The sequence below is a fragment of the Oryctolagus cuniculus genome, chromosome 10, assembly GCF_051225735.1.
Source record: "Oryctolagus cuniculus isolate XC-2025 breed Fujian yellow rabbit chromosome 10, ASM5122573v1, whole genome shotgun sequence".
Taxonomy (NCBI): domain Eukaryota; kingdom Metazoa; phylum Chordata; class Mammalia; order Lagomorpha; family Leporidae; genus Oryctolagus; species Oryctolagus cuniculus.
In genome coordinates this window covers 45,365,107-45,383,839 of record NC_142876.1, presented here as the reverse complement: position 1 = coordinate 45,383,839, position 18,733 = coordinate 45,365,107, and the positions used below count along the sequence as shown (strand labels likewise).

Sequence of the window (18,733 nt, the reverse complement as noted above, 5' to 3'; positions counted from 1 at the left end):
AAATATTTCCAATCTCCCTTCCAACCATAAAAAATGTGACCTTTCAAAACTGCCACATCATTTACGGATATATTAAAGCTATATTTTCTACATTTGAAAGTCAAATTCCTTAGGTCTCAGAACAGTTCCAACACACAACAGCTTGAATAGGGGAGGAAAGAAGAGGGGTCTAGAGGAATTTACGTAAAACTGCATGAAAGAGCATGACTATACATGGAGGAAAAGTATATAATATAGAGTAGCCCAAAAATGGCTATGTGTTATATAAGAGGAAAGGGAAGTCATCCATTCATAATACCATTAGAGATGCAGTGATCTTTTAGATATGTAGCAGCCACCTGGAGGAAAACTGGTACAACAGCTTGCAGATAAAAATGAGTGAGAGAGACACCAAGATGGCGGAATAGAGAGGGAGCCTACTGCTCTAGTCTAGGGGAAGATAGTTTAAAAATGTGGAGAGTGCAATTTCAAGGAAGAGTTAGGGAGGAAACAGCAGAGGAAATTCTACGCAAATTAGAGGGACACTGTGGATCTATGTGGGGGGCATGGATGTATACAACTCAGGTCCCCAGCAGCCAAGAACCCAGCACCAGCTTTGGAGAGTGAGGTGAGACCAGACTGAAGCAGCCCAAGCCACTGACAATAAAGCTGTGGGAAGAGTCTGGTGTGAGTCCAGCTTGGAGTCCTGTAGGGAACAGTAAGTACAGCTGCCAACCTAGCAGGGAAAAAAGAAAGGGGGCACGATTCTAACTGACCACCTGGCACCAATGTCCTGTAACTAGCTGAGACTGGGTGGGCACCATTTTGGACATATGTAACAGCTGTTCCAGTTCGTGTCCGAGTGCCCAGTAACCAGCCAAGAGGAGACGTCTCAGTCTGGCTGTGAGAAATGACAGGGGACGGGAAGCTCGTGACTGTGGGACCCTTGTGTGCTGGGACTGTGAAAACACTGTGGCTGCTTGGGACGGTGCAGGGTGTGGCTGGGACTCTGGGCAGTCACTGTGGGTGGCTCCACACGCCAGGGGTTCCCTGATTCCTGGGTGAGGGTCATTGCTGCGGCATCTGTGCTCACACCATGACTGCACGGATCCTTTGTGTGGTTCTCGTGGCAATGCGAATGAATATTGTACTCACTGGGGCTAGTGTCCGGGCACTGCTCTCCTTGGAGGAGGGGAGGTGAGCATGAGACTACACTAACAGAACTGAACAAACCTCCCCTCCAATTAAAAAAAAAAAAAAAAAAAAAAAAAGAGAAGATTTTCCATGCCCAGTTTGGGAGTCACCTTGGACACTCCCCTCACGCAAGAGCCCTGAACAGAGCTCCCTGGCCACATCCAGCACCTGCCTAGATATTCACTGAAAGACCAGATACTCCACTAATTCTCAGAGGCACAGTCCACAGATAAAAGCTATCACAGGGGAAAAAAAAAAAAAAAACAAAAAAAAAACAAGAATCACCACAAATGCCTAAAAATAAATGCAGTAAATCAAGAAACAAGAATAAGGAAGACAACATGACACCCCCAAAGGAACACAACAACACTTCAATTTCAGTATGTGAAAATGAAGAAATTGAAGAAATTCCAGAAATGGAATTAAAAAAATTGATCATAGGGTTACTCAGAAGTAATCAGGAGCAAATCCATGAACTAAAGAAATGCATACAAGACATGAAAGAAAATTTTTCTCATGAAATTGAGATTTTAAAGAGAAATCAAAACAAAAAACTAGAAATGAAGAATTCAAGAGAACAAATAAAAAATGCAATGGAAAGCCCTAACAGACTCAGTGAGTCAGAAGAAAAATCTCTGGGAATTTTACAGTTAGACAAAAAAAAAAAAAAAAAAAAAGAAGAAGAAATTAAATTAGAAAACTAAAAATCAGTGCTGGAGATTTATGGGATACTATCAAATGACCCAACACACAGATCTTAGGAGTTCCTGAAGGCATGGAAAGAGAGAATGGATTAGAAGTCCTTTTTAGTGATATAAGTACAGAAAGTTTCCCTAAATCTGAAGAAAGAAAGGGACGTCAAAGTACAGGAAGCACATAGAACTACCGGCACTGTGGTGCATTGGGTTAACGCCCTGGCCTAAAGCGCCAGCATCCCATGTGGGCACTGGTTCGAGTCCCGGCTGCTCGACTTTCAATCCAGCTCTCTGCTATGACCTGGGAAAGCAGCGGAAGATGGCCCAAGTCTTTGGGCCCCTGCACCCACATGGGGAGACCCAGAAGAGGCTCCTGGCTTCAGATTGGCACAGCTCTGGCTGTTGCGGCCAGCTGGGATGTGAACCATCAGATGGAGGATCTCTATCTCTCTCTCTCTCTCTCTCTCTCTCTCAGTCTCTCCTCTCTCTGTGTAACTCTGACTTGTAAATAAATAAAATCTTCAAAAAAATTTATAGAAATGACCAGAAAGGATCTTCACCATGACACACTGTAGTCAAACTCTCCACAGTAAAACATAAAGAAAAGATTCTAAAATATGACAAGAGAAACACCAGGTTACTTTTAGAGGACCTCCAATTAGACTCACAGCTGACTTTTCATCAGAAACCCTACAGGCTAGGAGAATATTGATATATATTCCAAATCTTAAGAGAAAAAAAACTGTCAACCCACAATACTGTACCCTGCAAAGCTCTCATTTATGAATGAAGGCGAAATAAAGACCTTCCATAACAAATAGATATTGAAAGAAATTTGTCACTACTCATCCAGCCTTACAAAAGATGCTTAAGGATGTGCTGCACACAGAAACACAGAAGCGTGGTCATCATTATGAAGGAAAGTGAAGGCAGAAAATCTCCCAGTAAAAGCACAAAGGAAATCCAAAGTGAACAATATGAATATTTATGAAAATGTGGCAGGGCAAAGTCATTGCTTATCAATAGTCATCTTGAATGTAAATGGCCTCAACTAGCCAGTTAAAAGATACAGACTGGCAGAATGGGGGAAAAACAACAACAATAACAACAAAACACATCTATTTGCTGCCTACAAAAAAACTCATCTCACCAACAAAGATACACTCAGACTGAAAGTGAAAGGATGGATAAGATACTCCATGCTAACAGAAACCAAAAATGAACTAATGTAGCCATCCTAATATCAGATAAAATAGATTTTCACACAAAAAGTGTGAAAAGATACAAAGAAGGGCACTATGCAATGATTAAAGGATCAGTTCAACAGAAATATGTGATTATTATAAACATATATGCACCTAATTACAGGTCACCTGGCTATTTAAAAGAAATGTTAATAGATCCAAAGCGAGACATAGAACTCCATACAACAGTAATGGGGGACTTCAATACCCCACTTCCCACTTTCAGCAATGAACAGATCAACCAGACAGAAAATCAACAAGGAAACAGATTTAATTGACACTATAAACCAAATGGACCTAAAATGGAACTAACAGATATCTACATAACTTTTCATCCTACCGTTGCAGAATGCATACTTCTTCTCAGCAGTACATGAACTTTCTCTAGGATAGACCATGTTCTAAGCCATAAAGCAAGTCTCAGCAAATTCAAAAAAATCGAAATCATATCATGCATCTTCTCAGACCACAATGGAATGAAGCTGGAAATCAACAACTTGAGAATCTCTAGAACATATGCAAACACATGGAGACTGAACAACATGCTCCTGAATGAACAGTGGGTCATAGAAGAAATCAAAAAACTGTTGAGGAAGTTTTTTTTTTTTCATACTATTTGTTGAACTCTTTATTTAGCATAGAGTTAATCGTCTGTGTATAAAGATAATTAAAAATAGATCTTACTAAAAATAAGAATGGGAATAGAGAAGGAGGAAGAAAGGAGGGAGTGAGGGCTGGAGGGTGGGTTCAGTGTGAACAAGCACTATCACTATGTTTCTGAAGTTGTATTCATGAAATGCATTAAATTTGTACACCTTAAATAAAAGTTTTCTAGGGAAAAAATTAGGGAAACACTATATTTGTAAGTTTGATACATTTTGTAATCTTCTTGAAGGCCATACACCATTAGAGTCTAATTATAAGAAGCTGGTGAGGGGCCAGCGCTGTGGCATAGCAGGTAAAGCCGCCGTCTGCAGCGCTGGCACCCCATATGGACACTGGTTCTAGCCCTGGCTGCTCCACTTCCTGTCCAGCTCTCTGCCATGGCCTGAGAAAGCAGTAGAAGATCACCTAAGTCCCTGAGCCCCTGAACCCACATGGGGGACATGGAGGAAGCTCCTGGCTCCTGGCTTCAGATCAGCGTGGCTCCAGCTGTTGTGGCCATCTGGGGAGCAGACCAGTGGATAGAAAATCTCTCTCTCTCTGCCTCTCCTCTCTCTGTGTAACTCTAACTTTCAAATAAATAAATAAATAAATCTTTAAAAAAAGAAGCTGGTAATTTAAATATGGTATTGTAACAGCTAACTTTTGGGGCTTCCATCAAGTTCAACCCTTAACAACTATCTGTCATTCTTTCCCAGTAGAGGAGGAACCTCAGATGTAACATTTATATGTAAATGCATCAATTTCCAGCCACAGCTGATGTGCTCAAGAATGAACAAGTGACCCATGCTGAGCAGTCAGATCATCTTCCACCTTTTCAGTTCCTTGTCAATCTTTCGCTGCATTCTTGTCCTTGGATTCCTTGACAGTCCTACATTCTCCTTTCTGATTAAGCAGATCAAGTTTGTATCATCTTCAAAGCCCTAGCAAAAGTTCACATTTTTCAAAAGCATTTATAGAATGACCTTTATGTTTCTTTGTGCGCTGCCCCTCCCGTTAAAAAAATTGCTCTCTAATATGAAGACAGCAATGGTATCTTCCTTTATTAGTGGGTGGAGGAGAAGGAAAATGCCAATCTTGAGTCTCTAATCTATTTGCCCATATTACCTTTCAGTCTCTCCATCGAAGAAAGGGAAATGCCCCTTCCTCAAATTTTCTTTTTTGCTGAGCTTTTGTTGTATCAATACCAACTTAATAAAAACTATACATCATTCTATACTATCTATTAGAAATTTATTCCTCTTCCCAACAATAGTCCATCTCAAGTTAATGATTTCAGAGCCAATGATCTACTACTTAGGATTATTTCTATCATGAGAATCAAATACAAACAGTTTATAAAACAACCTTAACATTCTGGATAATAATGTCCAACTCTGGGAGTCAATGATCAATAACCAGGTCTAAATCTCAACAAAACAAATCTTTTCTTCAGCTGCAGTCACTGTCCCCTCAAGGGCCAGGCTTCATGTCATTCTGCATTCTGGTGTTTCTATGATATTTTTTGAAATCCATAACACAGTCCTTCAAATTCCCCGAGTGAATTCCAGCTTGAAGATAGGAACTGAGAAAAGCCAGAGAGTGTTGGCGTCCGCTGGCTCTGTTTCCAGCTTGGGTCTTTGATAACATTTTAACCCATGCTGATAAAGGACAGTTTACTTCTTTAATGAAAAGCCCTGATCCAACTAAAGGTGAATTTCAACTGTAAATCAACAGCCTGTCCAGCTCACCCCTTCCTGGTGCAGGGGAAGAATGGCATTCTTCAATTCTAATTGCTGCTGATCTGGAGTATGCCTCCAAGATAGCAAAAAACCTGACAAATACTTGACCCTTTCTGTACTACAAAGACTGGTTACAGGTTCTAGAAAGACCAGAAATAATGGTTGGTTATAGACAGTACAGTAACATGAAACCAAGGGATAGGATTTGGTAACAATTTGCTTCCAAATACCTATGCTATATTTTTCACCTGAAATCTGAAACACAATGGCTGTCATATGAATTTTTTAAAAGTCTTGTCCTTTTTAATTATCAAGCATATCGTATATCAAGTGCCATGACATAATTGCCAATCAAGCCCTAGATTAGTGTTCACATGTTGGTACTGAGTACTGTGGTGAGAAAGGACAACAGTTGTTACTGGGTGGAGAGAAAGTGAGAGGTGGTAGTGCAAGAAACAACTAGCCTTGAAGTCCAACTTCAAGTGCTATCAGCTCCAGAAAATGCATCAAAGATAGAATCGTGTTAGAACCCTCTGATACTTCTTGGTATCTTAAAATTTTGAAATCCAACCTTTAAAACACTCTTACCAAATGAAATCAAATGTACTACAAATGAATGGCATATACAAATACACTGACAGCGACGGAAGGACCTGATTATAATAGCTTTGGTATTTGGTAAATGTTAAATGCTTTGGTAACAAAATGCTAGAGAAAAAGACCTGTGCATAAATACTGAATCCTAGCTGCTGAATTCCTTTCTCACAGGGGTATGGGTTCAGAAACTCATGATCAATGAACTCTACACTTGGAAATAAACAGGCTGAACAAATAACAGGTATGTTGAAAGCCAGGGGCCTCAGCCTGGCTGGAGCTTTTTGAAGAGCCACAGCCCTTCCAGGATTCTTCTGGTGTTCCAGATAAGACGCACCTGTCTCTCCACCTAAGATGATTCTAAACCCTGGACTGAAGGCACCATTCTGAGGACTCCAAGAAGTAAACCGGAGCAGGCAGGGTGGAGAAGAGGGCAGAAAGGCGACACAGCAGCACACGGGTGTCTTCAGACAATCCAGCGGCAGTGACAGTGGTGGCAACAGCTGAGCAGGGTCCTACAACTCTGCAGGAAGGGAATCCTCCCTGACCAGAGAAGTTATGACCCCGAGGATATGGGGTAAATCACTGTTGCCTCCTTTTTTTTTTTTTTTTTTGTGATCTCTTGTCCTCTTGCTACCTGACCCTGGATGCAGGGAGTTCAGGGCAGAGGAAAAAAAAAATCAAAGCTTTGACTTTTTGGCCAGTGGACTGGGAAGGAGGTCCTAAAGAGCAGAAAATCTCAGGGACATCACAGAGAGGAGGGGTTGAACAGAGTCATCCCAGAAAGCTGCACACGAACTCCTGAGCTCCACATGCATGGAGCTGACCTTAACCTACCAAATGCTTTGAGAACCGAGCCACAGGTTCAGGGCCACTACCTCAGACCAAAACTGACTAGTGGGTGGTACACACAGATGTCAGATCAGAGACAGAGGTCAAAGTCAGTAAATCTTAAGATAAATCAATAGAAATGATCCAACATAAGCATGAAAGGAAAAAAGATTAAAGAAAAGAAATAGACAAGTCCTCAGGACACTACAGAATTATCACCAAAAGTCTAATATTCATGTCATGAGAGCCCAAAGAGAAAGAAGAAGAAAAAAAAAAGAATGGTTGAAAGTTTTTGAAACCTAGCAAAAGGTACAAAATTACAGATTCATAAATCTCAGGAAATACCAGAGGATAAGGTTAGAGAAATCCATGCTCTGACACATCACAAACTGTTGAATACAAAAGCCAAAGAAGAGAAATCCGGAAAGTAGCTGGATTGGAATGACATTTATGGGAAAACAATGACTCAAATGATATTGATTTCTTCATCAGAAATCACCAAGGCTTCGGCCTGCACTGTAGCACAGCAGGTTAAATCTCCACCTGCATTCCTATATGGGCACCAGTTAGACTCTTAGCTGCTCCACTTCTGATCCAGCACCCTGCTGCTGGCCTGGGAAAAGCAGCTGAACACGGTCCAGGCACTGGGGCCTCTGTACCCATGGGGGAGACCCAGAAGAAGCTCCTAGCTCCTGGCTTTGGTCTGCTCACCACCCAGATATTGCGGCCATTTGGAGAGTGAACCAGTGGATGGAAGATGGATCTCTTTCTCCCCTCCTCCTCCTATCTTTTAAATACAAATAAACATAATTTTTTTAAAAAAAGGAATCAGAGAGGCCAAAAAGAAATAAAACAACACTTATCAAATCCTGAAAGAAAGATCTGTCAATCCAGAATTCTGCCTCCCAAAATATCCTTCCAAATTAAGGTGAAATCAAGACATTCTCAGATGAAGAAAAATGAAGAGAGAAATCTCTTATCCTAAAGAAATGCCAAAGAAAGATCTTCAGATAGAAATGACATGACACCAGAAGGAAACCAGGAACCCAGGAATGAAAAGACAACCAAAATGGTAAATAAATGATTGTAACAGATTGTTTTTCCTCTTTTAATTTATTAAAATACATATGATACTTAAAAGCAAAAGCTGTAACACCTTGGATTTTCTGTGTATGTGAGATGCTATGAAAGCAGTGATTAGAGATAAATCTGTAACATTAAATGCTTGTAGTATATATCTAGAAAGGACTCACATGAATAATCTGAACTTCTAATTAAGAAACTAAAAAAAGGGCAATAAGCCCAATACAGAAATTAGGAAATAGGGGCATAAATTTAAAAATATTAAGAGGAAAGAAATAAAAGAATAAATGAAATTAAAACCAAACAAAAAAGAAAAATAAATTCTAAAATTAATCCTCTGAAGTGATCAATAAAATTGACAAATCTCTAGTCACTCTGACAAAAAAGGAGGAACGCCAAAAATCATCAATATTAAAAAGCTGAAGATCTAAAGACAGTAAAAACATACCACAGGGCCGGCGCCACGGCTCACTAGGCTAATCCTCCGCCTTGCAACGCCGGCACACAGGGTTCTAGTCCCGGTCGGGGCGCTGGATTCTGTCCCGGTTGCCCCTCTTCCAGGCCAGCTCTCTGCTGTGGCCAGGGAGTGCAGTGGAGGATGGCCCAAGTCCTTGGGCCCTGCACCCCATGGGAGACCAGGAGAAGTGCCTGGCTCCTGCCATCGGATCAGCGCGGTACACCAGCCTCAGCGCGCCGGCCGCGACAGCCATTGGAGGGTGAACCAACGGCAAAGGAAGACCTTTCTCTCTGTCTCTCTCTCTCACTGTCCACTCTGTCAAAAAATAAATAAATAAATAAATAAATAAATAAATAATAATACCACGGGTAACACTAAGAATCACTTACGCAAACAATTTAGATGAAATGGGACAACCTCTAAAACATCACAACTACCGAAATCACTGAAGAAGAAACAGACAACATGAACCGCCTTCTACGGACAGAATGAAATTTGTACTTAGATCACTTTCCACAGAAAAGAAATCTGAAAGCCTAGTTAGCTTCACTGGCAAATTCTACCAAACATATAAAGAAAAATAACACCAATAACACCAATTCCATAGAGTGTTAGAACTAGGAAGAGAATCTTGCAAGTGTTTTTATTTGTAAAAACATTCTATTTATCCACTTGCAAGACAAAGATCTCGTATCTGCTGGTTCATTCCCCAGATGGCTGTAATAGCTGGGAATGGGCCAGGTTGATTCCAGGAGCAGAAACTCAATCCAGGTCTCCGACGTGGGTGGCAGGAACCCATCTACCTGAGCCATCACCTGCCGCCTCACTGGGTGCACACAAGCTAAAAGCTAGAATTAGGAGTGGAGCCAGGACTTGAACCCAGGCATCCAGATGTGGGGGTACAAGCGTCTTAACCAGCATCCTAATTCTAGCTTCCTGATAATTCAGACTCTAGGAGGCAGTACTGATGGCTCAAGTAGTTGGACTCTGCCACCCACGTGGGAGACCACAAGCTCCCAGCTTTGATCTTGGCCTACCCCTAGTCATTGTGGGCAGTTGTAGAGGAAATCAGCAGACACCAGGAGCTTTCTGTCTCTCAAATGTAAAAAAAAAAAAAAAGAGAGAGAGAAAGAGAGAAAGAGAGAAAGAGAGAAAGAGAGAAAGAGAGAGAGAGAAAGAGAGAGAGAAAGAGAGAGAGAGAGAGAGAGAGAGAAAGAAAGAAAGAAAGAAAGAAAGAAAGAAAGAAAGAAAGAAAGAAAGAAAGAAAGAAAGAGGGAGGGAGGGAGGGAGGGAGGGAGGGAGGGAGGGAGGGAGGGAAGGAAGGAAGGAAGGAAGGAAGGAAGGAAGGAAGGAAGGAAGGAAGGAAGGAAGGAAGGAAGGAAGGAAGAAAATATAGGCCGGCGCCGCGGCTCACTAGGCTAATCCTCCACCTAGCGGCGCCGGCACACCGGGTTCTAGTCCCAGTTGGGGCGCCGGATTCTGTCCCGGTTGCCCCTCTTCCAGGCCAGCTCTCTGCTGTGGCCAGGGAGTGCAGTGGAGGATGGCCCAAGTGCTTGGGCCCTGCACCCCATGGGAGACCAGGAGAAGTGCCTGGCTCCTGGCTCCTGCCATAGGATCAGCGCGGTGTGCCGGCCGCAGCGCGCTGGCCGCGGCGGCCATTGGAGGGTGAACCAACGGCAAAGGAAGACCTTTCTCTCTGTCTCTCTCTCTGTCCACTCTGCCTGTCAAAAATATAAAAAAAGAAAATATAATAACATTTACAGTAGTCCAGAAAAACAAAGAAGTACTTACATATAAATTTAATAAAGTAAGTTCTGGATCCATAAGCTGAAAATGACAAAACCCTCCAAGGAAATTGAAAGAAATGAAGAAACATAGCATGTTCATGGATTGAAAGCTCATTATAGTTGTCAATTCTCCCCAGAACATTCACAGAATAAATGCAATTATAATTAATAACCTAGTAGGTTTTTTTTTTTCAGATATAGACAAGCTGATTTTCACATATACTGGGAAAGGGAAGCAGCTACAATAGTCAAACAATTTTTAATCAGAAAAAAGTTGAAGAACATACACTATCTGCTTTTAAGGCTCACTATAATCAAGACTCTGTGGTATCGGTGAGTGGACACAGAGATCAAAGGAGTAGAAAAGAAAATACAAAAATAGATCCACCCAAACATGGTCAACTGGTTTTTGATAATGAAAGTCAACTTCTCACTGCTGGAGAAAAATATTACAAATAAGCAAAGTAAAATTTCAAAAAAACTTTGTGGTCCTATTACATATCAATCAGAGTTATACAGTGTGAACTCCTTAGTCTATATACAAATAGATGGATACAGAATATAATGTTATGTGTGCGTATGTTTATACATGTACATGTACATATATACATAGAGAGAGGGGGTACACTTGTCATTATAAAGACAGGTATTTCCTATCTTAGTTGGGAGGTCTGGAAACAATGATATTCCAGTCACAATAAAAACACATAATGCAAGGATCTCCAAAAGAAATCAGGGCTTTTTGGAGAAGCAGATGATTCCAGCATTGAGGCAGGAAAACCAGAAAATGAGCCTGAAGTATCTTATGTCAGAAAACACAAAAGTACTAGAAAAACAATAAGATGGAGGCATTCTGTGGGACACGGAAACCAAACTGAGTGCTCCCCGTGGCCAAAGCTGGAGCAACCCAAGCAAGGAAGTAAAGAGGAAGAAACCTGGATTTTAAACCCCGAGAATAAATACTCACAAGTCATACTGATACAAATTCACAGTAATAAATACGGGAGAAGACCAATGCTCCTTACAGAAGACTTCCAATTAATACATGTAGAAGGAAGGCGGGAAATGGAAAATTCCCACCAGAACATCACCGTACCATCGCCACAGGCAAGACCCACAGCTGAATGCTAGAATGAGTATGCAAGGTTTAAAGAGAATCAGCATATATGCATGGCTTGAAGTCTCTCCCCCCAAGTGTGTATTAACTACTCAGTGAGCAGAAGTAACTTTTCACGAGAGAAAGGCAGAGACCAGCTTGAGTTAGTCATTAAGGTGAACACCACCTGCCCCCCGAGTATTGCACTACAGAGAGCACATCAGTTTGACTCTGTGTCGCCCTGCCCAGAAATGCACAACCTCAACACAGCTGTCAGAAACCATCACAGCGTGCCACATCCTGAAAAATACATAACCAGAATTTTTCTAAGGTGTCAGAATCATGACAAGGAGATTGAGGACTTGTCATAAACTAAAGAAGTCTAAGGCAGCAAGATAACCAAACGCAGAGTAGGATACCAGATTAAAATAGAAAAAAATTGTAAGTAGTGGAAAAAAACTTGTAACACCCAAATAAAGTCTAGAGTTTGGTGAGTACAAGTATATTTAAAAAAAAATGGTAAAAATACATATTATAAAAAAATCATACATGGATTTTAAAAAATTTTGCCCTCAAAAGGAACTTACCTTACCTTCAATTTTCACAAACTTTTGGGAGTACCTGAATAGCTGCAACTGTAACTTAAAAATTACATTGGGTTAGCAGACAGTTGATGTAGTGGTCAAGATGCTGGATGGGATGCCCACTGCCGGCATCAGGTTGCTTGAGTTCAAGTCCTGGCTTTGCTCCTGATTCCAGCTTCCTGCTTATGCACATCCTGGGAGGCAGGTACCACATGATGGCTTAAGAAGCTAAGGTTCCTGCTACATGGAATCCTGGATTATATTCTGGCTTCTGGGTTCAGCCTAGCCCAGCTCTGGCCACTGTGGGCATTTGGGCATTTGGAGAGGCAACCAGTAGATGGAAAATTGCTCTCTTTCTCTCTCTCTCTCTCCCTCTCTCCCTCACGCTCTCTGTGTCTCCTTGCCTTGCAAAAAAAAAGGGGGGGGGAGGGGAGGTGGGCTAGGGGAGTTTGAAAAAATGGTCAATGAAGAAACATGGTAAATTTAAGGAGAAAGATATTGCTATAGGCATAAATCTCATGCCTCCTCTGAAGAGCTATTACATCTGATTTGACACATGGAACCTGAGAAGGGGTACAGCACAGAGGCGACACAGATTCACGTTTGAGTGTCTACAGTGTGCCAGGTACTTTCGGTGTTTTTCCTGTATGATATCAGCAAATCCTTGTTAGGAAAGTATCATTAGCCCTGGTTTTTTTCTTTTTCATTTTTTGACAGGCAGAGTTAGTGAGAGAGAGAAACAGAGAGAAAGGTCTTCCTTCTGTTGGTTCACCCCCCAAGTGGCCGCTATGGCCAGAACATTGCAGCCGGTGCGCTGCGCCAATCTGAAGCCAGCAGCCAGGTGCTTCCTCCTGGTCTCCCATGTGGGTGCAGGGCCCAAGCACTTGGGCCACCCTCCACTGCCTTCCCGGGCCACAGCAGAGTTGGCCTGGAAGAGGTGCAACCGGGACAGAATCCAGCACCCCAACCGGGACTAGAACCCGGAGTGCCAGCGCCGCAGGCAGAGGATTAGCCAAGTGAGCCACAACGCCGGCCCATTAGCCCATTTTTACAAGTTAAAAAAATGGTACCTTAAATTTCATAGTTGAGCAGAACTGAATTTCAATCTCAGGTATGACTAATTTCAAAGTCTCTATATTTACCGCATCTGATGAAAACAGTAATTTTCTTCAGATAAAGGGCAAAACTTCAGAGGCTAACAGGGAGTGAAAGGGATCAAAGGGGATGACAATGATATATGTAGAAAGATGTTGTAAGGCAGAACTAATTAACTTGTTAAATGATAAAGGAAAGATGGTGGTAGAAGAGGTTTTAGATTAGTGGTTTCCATGCAAGAACTTCAAGGCTGGGGAAGATGAAAAGGGCTGTGAGAGATGCTGCCCAGAACCAGCCTGCGTAAGAGAGCCATCTACAGAGAACCTCTGAAGGTCAAGTGCATTAAGTAGAACAACACAGAGCACAGCATCATTAGACCTTTACACTCCTGCAACTACTGTAGCTCTTGTCGCTCCCCCATTTGCAGAGGAACGACACTAGACCCTGCGCTGTTCTTTCTGCCCGGCCCTTCCCGGGTTTGCTGCCGGTCCCCCACTGGCGGAGGAACGACGCTGTCCTGGGTTAGCTGCCTGCCCCCACCGCCTCCGCGGAGGGGCGGCACCCCCGCCGCTTTCCCCGCTTCCGCGGAGGAGCGGCACACAGCCGGCCGGCTCTCTCAGGGGCTGCTCAGACGTACCTCAGATGTTTTCCTCAGATGTTCCTGGTGCATGTTGTCTCCCTCCTCCTTTATAGTCCTCTTCCACCAATCCACGCTCTGCTGCCCACACGCCGAGCACGCTGCTCTCCTCCAATCATGAGCAGGATCAGCTCCTGCCACTTGTTAGTCAAATTGGCAAGGCAGCTGGGTAGAAGTTGTTTGCTCTCTCTCAGCGCCATATTGTGGGAGATCAGATGCATAGAATTAGTCCTAGTTCCAGTAATTTAGTCTAGTCTCAGTTGCTCCCCACAGCTCTGACTTACTAATCTTGCACACATTTGTATGTGTAACTTGCAATGGCTTAAATCTAGCGATTCACAAGTAAGAAAAACAATGACCACAGTAAGAAGAGGACACTTATTTATATTCTTCTCACCTTCAGGGAGCAGGCAATCTGCCTCACATCTGCATCCCATATTAAAGTGTCTGGCTTTGACTCTCGTCTCCAGCTCCAATTCCAGCCTCTAGAATCCTGCTAATGCAAATCCTGGGAGGCACAGATGATGGCTCAAGTCACTGCATTCCTACCACATATGAGGGAGACCTGGACTGAGTTCCTGGCCCTGGCTTTGGCCTAGCCCAACCCAGGCTGTTGTAGGCATTTGGAGAGTGAACCTGCAGGCAGGACCACACACTTTCTCTCTTACACTGTCTCTGCCTCTCAAATAAATAGAATTGTTTAAAAATTTAATGTAAAGGGGTAGGCGTTTGACACATCATTTAGATGCCAGTTGGGATGCCTGCACTCTATACTGGAGTGACTGGGTTGGAGCCCAGGCTCCACTTCCAAGTCTACCTTCCTGCTAATCTGCACCCTGAGAGGCAGCAGGTGACAACTCAAATAACTGGAAGACCCAGCTGGCATTCCAGGCTCCTGGCTTTGATCTGGCCCAGCTCTGGCTATTGTGAACCTTTGGAGAGTAAACAAGTGGAATGAAAATGTCTCCCTCTCAAATAAAGAAAAATAAAAATTGTAAAAATAAAACCAGACACTGGAACAAATGTTTAATTTTAAAAAGAAGCTTCAAATTAATAGTTGGGAACTTAAATTCTGGGTAAAATGTTATAAAATTAAAAGACCTTTGTAGCCAAATTTCGTTGTTCTTTTTACACAATTCATTATCTGATGAAGCAGGGAAAGTGAGATTATCTTCCATATCAGCAGTTTCCCTTGAATTTTATGTTTAAAGTATAGTAAAGCCGGATAATACAAGCAGTTTAAGAAAAGCACCTTATGTTGACTTGACATTGCAGATTTAAAACTGATAAAATCGAGAGACTCACTTTGAACTGCTTACTAGCTATGGGACCTGAAGCAAGCCTTATCTCTTGAGCTAACGGATGTGAAATCGACTTTAAAGGTTATCACAGAATTCCATGAGAAATGATGTGCACAGCTCCCATCTGCACGTCTGCACATGGTAAGCCTTTAATGTGTGGGTCAAGCGACAGTGACCACAGCACAAGGTTCCTTCACATGTGGATTATGAAGCCATTATATAACGATATGTAATCTGACAAAAGTGACAGCTGGGTAACAAATAAGTAACCAACCTAAGCAATGTGTTGCAGTGAAAATAGCAGCAGACAGAGCCAGGACACACTGGGCACCAGCTATATTTCAACCATTACTCAGCAAAGACTCTGAGAAGCACACATACACCACCTCTTGTGCTTGCTTCCTCCTGCTGCCCCTTCCGCCGTAGGACGAGGACAGGGTCAGCTCATCACCTAGTGAGAGCCCAGCATGCTGTATCGTGTGGGGTACTGAAGGAGAACACTAGTAAAGGGTTAAACACCGTGACTGAAAGCGGTTCTATACTAGAAAAGGAGAGGAGAGGCAACTTCTGGTCTACAAACATTCCAGGGGTATTTCAAGGTCTCTGGTGTTGTCCAGGCCAGAGATGCCCGTGGAAACTGATTTCTAGGAGCCCTTAGAGATAAAGAAGTGAGCACCAAGGATGATGACAGTCAAGTAACTGAAAACCCCCAAATGAAGGCCACTGAGGAAGCCTCCGGCCATGGAAACAGCTTTACCTACAGAAAACAAACAAGGTGGCTTCAAAGGAAAATGGGAGAAATGATGCTACTGTGGTTGGTCTCGAAATCCAACATAAGTACCAGAAAATGGACATTTTAGACAATGTTTCCAATTTAAATTACTTAGAAACGTGCTTTTATTTAATTCTTATGCTCTTCACCTTCTTCAACTAGGGAGACTGAGCTTACTTTGAAGCACTGTTTATTATTTTTATGATACTTCATCTAAAAACAGTTGAACTGTTCTCTTTAAAATGGTAAAGTAATACCCAGTAGTTCAAACTAACCACAGCCCAGCACTATCCACACCTAACAGAAAAATAATTCATTGACCAAAATTACTGCTTCCATCAAAATTATGAGGACCCCATACCCCTCCATTTTTATATTTTTATATATTTTTTATATTAGGAAACAAATTAACTTTAGCTACCATTTCTGTACTTTGCAAAAGGGGAGTGGGCATTTAGCCCTGGCAGTTGGGATGACTGCATCCCGTACTGGAGTGCCTGGGTTCGATTCCTGGATCCAGCTCCTCACTCCAGCATCCTGCTAATTTAGACCCTGGGAAGCAGTAGGGATGGCTCAAGTGAGTGGGTCCCTGCAACTATGTGAGAGACTTGGATTGTGTTTCCAGCTCCTGACATTGGCCCTGGCCCAGACCTAGCTGTTGCAGGTATTTGGGGAGTGAAACAGCAGATGGGACCTCAGTCTGCCTCTCTCAAACGAATAAATAAAAATATAAGATAAATAGAAATATTAGAGTATACAGCATACAATATATTATATGAACAAAAGCTGAAAATAAACAGGTTTTATCTAGTGGTGAAAGTCTTTTTGCGCTGCTATAAAGCTAGCCTGTCATGTGAGCCACAGTCCTGAGATGTGCAGCAGCCCTGGGAACTGATGGCTACAATCCATGAACTTCCTTCAGCAGGTCTCCCTAAGTCCTCACACTGTCCTCACCTTGGCCGCCTGCCTGGCTCCAGTGATGACAGCTAGCTCCTCCACAGGTCCCTTCTGCCCAAGGCAGCTGAAACCATTACCAAACTGACTCCTCCCCTCAGGGAGCTGTGACCTATAGGGAGGGAAGGGTAAGGGGCAGGGACACCCTCCACTCTTTCCAAAACCCTTGATAAAGGAGCATGAAGGACAAAAGCATGTCAAATTCTCATTCTGATAAGTTACCTTCAACATGAAAACAAAGCACTTCCGCTGATAGAAGTATATAATGGTGCTTATCTTTTATCTTTGGGCAGTGGCCTAACTGCTGAATCTCAGTTTTCTTATCCATAAAATGAAAACTATTATAGTCCCACCTTCCAAGATTGCTTTCAAGATACTTGTGACTGCCAATAAATGTCTTAAAGGAATTAACCCAGAAATAAGAGTGCAGCTGCCTCGAGGGGGGCCTAAATTGGAGGCACAGTCCTGCAAACAGGTGCTTCAGGAAGTGGAGGAAGATGAAGGGAGGCGACACAGCTTTGCTTTCTGTCCCTCTACACTTACTCCCAGGAGTAACAGTGGCTTATTTAAGGACAAGGAGGGAGAGGTACACGGGGCTTCAAAAAGGCTCCCAGCTGATTCCCAGTCCATGCCACCACTCTAATTCCAACCAAGTTTTAATGCCTTCTTTGAGCAGACACTACTATTTCAAGACCCCATGAGCTTAAAGGACACAAGTGCACAGGACGCTCACGGTAGCACTCTGGAGCAGATACTAGGTGTTCCTATTCCACAGACATCCTCCGAAGGCTTGCCAGCCACGGGAGGGCAGGTCACTACAACTCTAAAGTCCACCTTCTTCATCCTGCGGTCACAACTCCAATTATTTAACATGAAGAACTCATTCAGAGAAGAGAAAAAAAAGAGTTCTGGCCCCCAAGAAAGGAGAGGACACACACAGGATTACATGAGAATGGGAATCTTGGTTCTATGCTAGGTTGTCATCAGATAAGCATGGAATTGTCCCACAGATAGGAAGTCCAGGCAGGCACACTGTGTAAGGATAAGCTGCCCACAATTGCTTAGGTGAATCTGTTTCTGATAAGGCGAAGCTTCCGGAGATTTCTCCAGCCCGGTCAAACCTCTCCAACTCCAGAGGGCCCAGTGGATGTACATCCCTGCATGCTGGGCCTTATCCTGGTCATTTCTGGACAAAACAAGATATTGAGGAAGCTGTGGAAATGCTGTGTAGCAAGGTAACAGGGTGACCAAACAGTCTTAAAAAAATAACAATTTTAAAGACTGAAGATATTTTTGCTAAGAATACCAGAGGTCAGAGGTTGATGGCACTGAGTGAGGGCAATGTTGGATAGTGGAGCCTCTGCAACAGTAATTGCCAGCCACCATCAGCTACAGACCTCCATTCTTTCTCGCGCTCCCTTCCCTCATCCCCCTTCTGCCACTGATTCCCACTGTTAGGCCCCTCAGTAGGGAAGAAGGTGGCTCTAGAAGCTGCCTAGAGTCTGACTCATTCCTGATGGCCAACAAGGCTGTCCCCATGCTGTTTCTGCGCATCTAAGCCATTCTCCTCCCTCTGCTGGCTTGCCTGCTATGCTTATTCCTAACTTCTTGATGATATCAGTCACTTGTTTACTAATTTATTTGACACTAATATCATTTTTTAAAAGAGCATTTATTTGAAAGGCAGAGCAAGAGACAGACAAACAGACAGATCTTCCATCTGCTGGCTGACTCCCCAAATGACTACATCGGCAAGGTCTGGACCAAGCGGAAGCCAAGAGCTAGGCACTCTATCCTGGTCTTCTGTAAGAGTGGCAGAGGCCAAATACTTGGGATAGCAAGTGGAGCAAATACTGGATATCCAAATATTCAAATACTGGACAGCAAACAGAGCAGCTGGGATTTTAACCAGCACTCTGATATGGGATGCCATCATTGAAGGTGAAGGCTTAACCTACTGTGCCACATGCTGGCCTCAAAATTTATATCAATTTCTAGCATATCAAGAAATGCTTTAGCAGGGGTGGGGAATCCTTTTTTTTTTTT

At 42.9% G+C, this 18,733-nt stretch overlaps 1 protein-coding gene and 1 pseudogene across 4 annotated transcripts in view; one reads left to right on the top strand and one right to left on the bottom strand.

Moving 5' to 3' along the window:
* Positions 1 to 18,733, bottom strand: part of GAREM1 (GRB2 associated regulator of MAPK1 subtype 1) — a 246,699-nt gene that overhangs the window by 183,008 nt on the left and 44,958 nt on the right. The window contains exon 1 of one of the 3 annotated variants that reach the window (XM_089305202.1): positions 13,661 to 13,835. The exons of the other annotated variants lie outside the window; for them this stretch is intronic. The gene's annotated coding sequence lies outside the window, so the exon portion shown is untranslated. Of the gene's footprint in view, positions 1 to 13,660; positions 13,836 to 18,733 lie in introns of those variants that run through there. 3 annotated transcript variants of the gene reach the window in all.
* LOC138843999 (olfactory receptor 10J1-like) overlaps positions 1,076 to 18,733 on the top strand; it is a 49,265-nt pseudogene continuing 31,607 nt past the window's right edge. Inside the window, exon 1 of the transcript XR_016214595.1 lies at positions 1,076 to 1,176. The product of XR_016214595.1 is annotated as an olfactory receptor 10J1-like (transcript). The remainder of the gene's footprint in view (positions 1,177 to 18,733) is intronic.